The sequence below is a fragment of the Ochotona princeps genome, chromosome 1 (genome assembly GCF_030435755.1).
Source record: "Ochotona princeps isolate mOchPri1 chromosome 1, mOchPri1.hap1, whole genome shotgun sequence".
In the NCBI taxonomy this organism is placed as follows: domain Eukaryota; kingdom Metazoa; phylum Chordata; class Mammalia; order Lagomorpha; family Ochotonidae; genus Ochotona; species Ochotona princeps.
The window spans coordinates 124080342-124086341 of NC_080832.1; the positions used below are offsets into that span (position 1 = coordinate 124080342).

The following is a 6000-nucleotide window of genomic DNA, read 5'->3' on the forward strand; positions in this document are numbered from 1 at the left end:
GTGGATGCGATGCAAGAACCCCAATCACTACGACACAGTCATCAGGTGCGCAGGTAAAGACACACGTCCCCCCGAGAACCTGACAAGCTTCACGAGCCCAAGACAACAAGGGAGAAAAGCGAGAAGCACCTACTCCTCTGGCTAACTTCGACCTGGATTCTTAATAAGACACCTCTCTCTAACTTATGACACACCCCGTCACTTCCCACAGACTGACCAGCCAGGCAAGTGGGAGAACAGCAGAGCCAAGCCGCCTGCCTCCCGAAGCCCCATCCCAGACGGCAAACAGTCCGAGACGGAAAACGGAGAAAACCAGGCTCGCCACAAAGGAGGGAGGCGCAGACAACTCTCCGCCCTGCTCCGAGCCACCCGCCAGTCTCACCTCGCAATAAGGACTTCACCAACCGGCTCACAGCCAGAACCTGTCCCTCACTGCGCCGAAACTACGGACTTCAGATGGAGCGCGCCATGACACCCACGTCCCGCCACGCTCATTTACGCATGCTCGACGACGGTGTCCCCGACAGGCCAAACAGCGTCACCGCCGAGCGCGCCGAGTTCCGGCGTGACGTGCTTGAATCGTTTAAATAGGTTCCTTCTGCTCAACTCAGGTGTCACGCATTGAGCTAATCGCTTGCCATAAACAGTCTCTCACATTTTATGTATAATGACTCACAAAGCACTTACAATAGCCAGAGCAGGGAGTTTGAAGCACTTAGCCGAAGTTACTCTTGAATCCCCTTCTGTGATAACCTAACAGCCAGATTTCTCCCTTACTGTTCTGCGAGCTTACTTAAACTTTGTGAAAAGTGGTTCTGCTTGAATAGGAAAGGTCAGTTACTCAATTAAATTTAACAGATAATTGGACATCAAGCCAGTTTCGGGGTTTGCTTTATATTTGTTTTTCCTTATTTTCAGGGTGATGAGATGGCAGTTTGATGGCAGTTAATGAAATACACTGATTCTCAGTACTTTTACTTTGTGATTCTTGACCCAAGACTTAGGAATTTGAGCTATTTACAGGAAGAACAACTGGGGGTGGGGGGAGTGAAGCCACAATCCATGAACAGGACCCAGAAATCGAGAGTTTACATCCAACTTTAGGTCTAAAAGTGATTTGCAACAGTTTCCTTATTTTGTCCTTTCCTAGTACAGTTGTTTCTAATGAAGATATCCCTTTTGTCTGCTTAATGCAGACCCATAAGAAACTGTGATCTGGTGTGCCCCGCAGGCCAGCTGAACAAGATTGGGTGGCCCCCATTTACTCTGCTTAGAGCAAACCTAGTCCCTCCGTGACCTTCTCGCCTGGAATCCCACGGCCTAGCACACGGCGTTGCATGTAATAGTGTCTCAGTCAACACAAATAGAACAAATGAGCCTATCCAGTCATTTTGCTCTTTTTCAAGTGCAGGATGACCCCAAGAAGAAAGATGGTGACAGTAAAGATAGAATGAAGAAGTTTCCCAAATGGATGAATTTTTCACCACAGAGGACAGACACGAGGGGGAAGCATGCTGGTACTTGGAAATGGGCAAACGGTATGGAAGCACATGATGAGAACTGCAGCAGACCTGCTAATGGCCGATTCTGCTCTCCAAGGTTTCAGTTATTCCCAATCAACCATAGCCCAAAAATACCAAATGAAAAACTCCAAAAATAATCTAAGTTTAAACAGCTTTTGTTAGCATACATTGCTAGAATAATTGTGGTTTATCATGTGACAATTGCTCATTTGTCACTATGCCTACTTTATCATAAATATGTGTGCTTAGGGGGAAAAATAGTATCAGTATTGGATTCAATAATATTGATGACTTCAGACATCCACTAGGGAGTCTTAGAAGGTGTCCCCTGCAGATGAGGCGGAGGCGGGGGAGTGGGGGAACTTCTTGTAAATTAACCTCTAGTATTCTTTAGACTAATGGTGAATTTTCTTTATGCAACCTAACCACTAGGGGTCAGAGTGCTATACTTCTAGCATCAGCCATTCTACTTCATCAATTTACACAGGTAGGTCTGATTCTCAATTCTATAAGTAATTCTATTTTTTCACGCTCCCCACGTGTTTTGGGGGAGCTGTACAAGTGGCCTGTGGCCTAGACAAGAGCTATAGGAACAGCACGTTTCTCTGCCACCAGGTGCGTAAAACAATCAAATTCTGGGCTCTCCATCAACACACTCTGAGGCTAAAGCTTCCAGGTGACGGTGTGGAGAACACCTGCCTGAGATTAAAACCATTTCAGAGGAAAGTGAAGTTAAACAACAAAAGGCGAAATCACTAGGTTCCAAAGACAGCTACAAGCTCCTGCTCTCAGCATGTGCGGAGCCAGTTTTACTTTGAGCTATTTAGTGAAGAAGCAAATCCCCGCTTTTAAGCTCCTTGGAGTGAATTTCTGTCACCTCCAAGCAGCTCCAGTTTCAGTCTGAATGTTCCACTTCTGGTCCAACTCCCCGCTAATGCATCTGAGAAAGCAGCGAAAGACAGCCTAGGTGCTTGGACCTTGGGAGACCTGGAAACCCAGAAGAAGCCTCTGGCTCTTGGCTTCTGCCTGCCCGTGCTCCATTTGTTGCAGCTCTTTACGGAATGACCCAGCAGATGGAAGACCTCGCTCTGTGTCTGTCCCTTCCTCTCTCTGCAACTCTCTCCTTCAAATAAATAAAAACAAGAAAGCTTTGCAATATTCCAACAAAATACTGACAGCGTCCAATACCAGGGCAGAGCTGTAGTCGTAATGAGAAGTAGTTTGAAGATCCAGCCCATATAATTTCCTGCCTATAAGATGAAGGGCATAAGAAAAATAAATAAACGATTACTTTAAAGCTTGGGACTCGGACCCAGCGCAGTGGCCTAGCGGCTTAAGTCCTCACTTTGAACGCGCCAGGATCCAATATGGGCGCCAGTTCTAATCCCAGCAGCTCCACTTCCCATCCAGCTCCCTGCTTGTGGCCTGGGAAAGCAGTCGAGGATGGCCCAAAGTCTTGGGACCCTGCACCCATGTGGGATACCCGGAAGAGTTTCCTGGTTCCCGGCTTCGGATCGGCACAGCACTGGCCGTTGTGGTCACTTGGGGAGTGAATCATCCGATGGAAGATCTTCCTCTCTGTCTCTCCTCCTCTCTGTATATGTGACTTTGTAATTAAAAATAAATCTTTACAAAAAAAAACTTGGAGCTGTACAAGAAGAAAAATCAACAATGAAAACAAAATAACAACAAAAAAAATTGAAAAGCCCAACACGGTAGCTTAGTGGCTAGAATCCTCCCCTTGCATGCCCCGAGATCCCATATGAATGCCAGTTCGTGTCTTGGCCCCCGCACTTCCCTTGCAAATCCCTGCCTGTGGCCTGGGAAAGCAGTTGAGCACGGCCCAAAGCCTTGGGACCCTGTACCCACATGGGAGATTCAGAGGAAGCTCCTGGCTGCTGGCTTCGGATTGGCTCATCTCCCACCATTGTGGCCACTTGGGGAGTGAATCAGCAGACGAAGATCTTTCTGTCTCTCCTCCTCTCTGCAAATCTCACTTTCAACAAAATAAATCTTTTTAAACGACTAAAAAAAAAAAAAAGGAAAGTTGCAGATGAGCAGGTGTGAAGTGAGAAAGAAGAGATCAGGAGTACAGGGGCTTTAGGGGCTCTTAAGAATCTTTGCACTTTGAAATAGTTTCAAATTTTTCTCAGGTTACAAAAATACTCAATTCATGAATCATCTTCCTTCAGCATCTGCAGATGATTAAATAAAATGATCAATGCCTTGAAATGAACACTGACCTAGGACAGCTCTTCACTTTTGAAGAGGAATAGCCAGTTATTTTGTAAAGAGTTCCTTTGAGTCTGTCTAGTATTTCTTCCTGCACAGCTTAATTCAGGTTACAGGCTTGGGGCGAGAATATTCCAGAAGCAATGGGTGCTGGGACCCTCCTAGTGCAGCATATCTCCTGAGTTATGGTACCGCCCCGTACACCTGGTCTTCCCCCTGTGAAACAACTGCTTTTCCTTTTTTGGTAATGTCTTGTGGGAAGATACTTCGAATTTATGCAAGTATCCTGCTTCAAAGCACATTGCTGCCCACGACTCTGAGCATCCCTTAATGATACTTGTAGGCAACCATGATAGCTGTGATATTTGCCAAATGGTAGTGTTCCATTTCCATCACTCCTCCTTATATCGTTAAATGAATTTTCCCTTCTCATTTATCTATTCAATTATTTATATTGGTATGCACTCATGGGTGTTCATTTTACTGTATGGCTTATACTCCATTACTAGCATTACTTTTTGCTCAAACTATTCCAGATTCGATCATTAGCCTTCAGGTTAGCTTCTGTAGTCTTTTAACATTCTAATTCATTATGTATTTTTGATAATTTCCTTGTTTTCTGGAACCACAACATGCTGCAGGCTCATCTTGCACTTTCTCTGGCCCATCCTTGGCATTCTCCAGGGACACATGGTTCCCGTTAGTACAAAATGGCATTTAAAAACAATATGGGCACTAGCCATGCTCACTGCTACTGAGTATTATTGCTTCAGGAGCTCAGGTTTTTTTCCCTATTTTTTTCATATTTTTGACAATCTTCACATAGTTAATTAGGGCACAAAGGTTCAAGGGCTACGGGAAAGTGGGTAAAACTATTATTTCCACATTTTTTTCCTATATCTGGAGTAAAGGGGGAGGTAAATAGAGAAGCCCCATCACCCAATCTCCCACCCATCCCAGGTCCCCAATGTGGGGCATGCTCCGAGGGTCTTGCTCAAGTGGTTGTGATAGTTCAACAGTTATGAATTGCTGCCAATCTTGCCATTCTAAGCATGATGAGATCGCTATAGATCAGGCGCCGAAGCTGGGTTTGAATCCCAGTCTGGTATGGCCAGCCTCACCTCAGCATTTCCCTGTGGGTGCTATAGCCTGGCACAGGCCGGCCCACCCCCAGTTCCAGCTCACGCTGGTGGGGACTATAACCTAGCCAGCCAAGCCAGCCCCTAATCCCAGCCCTAATGTGGACTGGCTGGTATTGCAGCCCAACTGGCATGACCCACACACACATTTCTGGCTCTCACATTTGCCAGTGTGTGATATGAACTGGCCCAGCCTGGCTTACCTCAGACCTCAGTCAAAGGTAAGCCTATGGGTATCAGAATCTGGCCTATTCTGGGCTGCTCCCTTTCTTGGTTCTTGTGCTCACCTACAGGGACTGTGTCCAGACAAAGGAGTTGCCAAGCTCCTCCATCAGAACCTCTCCCAATGCCAGATCTCATGCAAACCGGTGAGTCTATAGGCCAGCCCTACTTACTCCACTCCTGTCCTACAGGAACAGTGGCCTTTCCTGACTGGCCCTCACCCATTCCGGTTCTTACTGTTGGGTGCTACAGCCCAGCCAAGTCTAGTCTGTACCCAGAAACAGTTCACGCATGGCTCAGCAGGGACAGAGGCCTAGACCAGCCCATTCTACACCCATCGGGTTCTCATGAGCTCCAGCGGGTGCTGAAATCTAGCCCAGTCTTGCACTCCCCAGACCCAGTCCACACTCAGGCCGAGGGAGACTGCAGCCAGGTCCACACCAGACCACAGCCTCCACTCTGGCCTCCATGCTCTCCAGTGGGACCCACAACCCAGCCAGGACATCTCCTTAGCTCCCCAACCAGGCCTGATGTCAGCCACAGATCTCGCGTGTGCCAGTGGTTGCTCTGACCCAGCTCGGCATAGCCCCTCACCTGTCCTGCCCTTTGCCTTCGGATGTTGCAGCCTGGCCTGGCCCAGCTGCCCCCCAGTCGCAACTCTCGTTGGCAGGTGCTGCAACGTGGCCCTGCTCAGTCTGCTCCTTTGGATGTTTTCTTAAGTATCCCATCCCATTCTTGCAAATCAGTAGGTGTGACAGCTTAGCTGGGCATGACTCACACTACATCCTGATTTCTGCACTTGCCAGTGGGCTATGGTTTGCTCGGCTCCACCCGGTCCGCCTCGTTCCAAAACTAACTGACACATTTGCTGATGGATGGAGCTA

The 6000-nt window shown here is 47.5% G+C and overlaps 1 protein-coding gene across 2 annotated transcripts in view; it reads right to left on the reverse strand.

Annotated features, from left to right (window-relative positions):
- Positions 1-616, reverse strand: part of CDKAL1 (CDK5 regulatory subunit associated protein 1 like 1) — a 648926-nt gene extending 648310 nt beyond the window's left edge. The window contains exon 1 of one of the 2 annotated variants that reach the window (XM_058667489.1): positions 383-595. The gene's annotated coding sequence lies outside the window, so the exon portion shown is untranslated. Of the gene's footprint in view, positions 1-382 lie in introns of both variants that reach the window. The other variant, XM_058667500.1, reaches the window with a different exon arrangement.
- Positions 617-6000: the final 5384 nt, after the last annotated feature.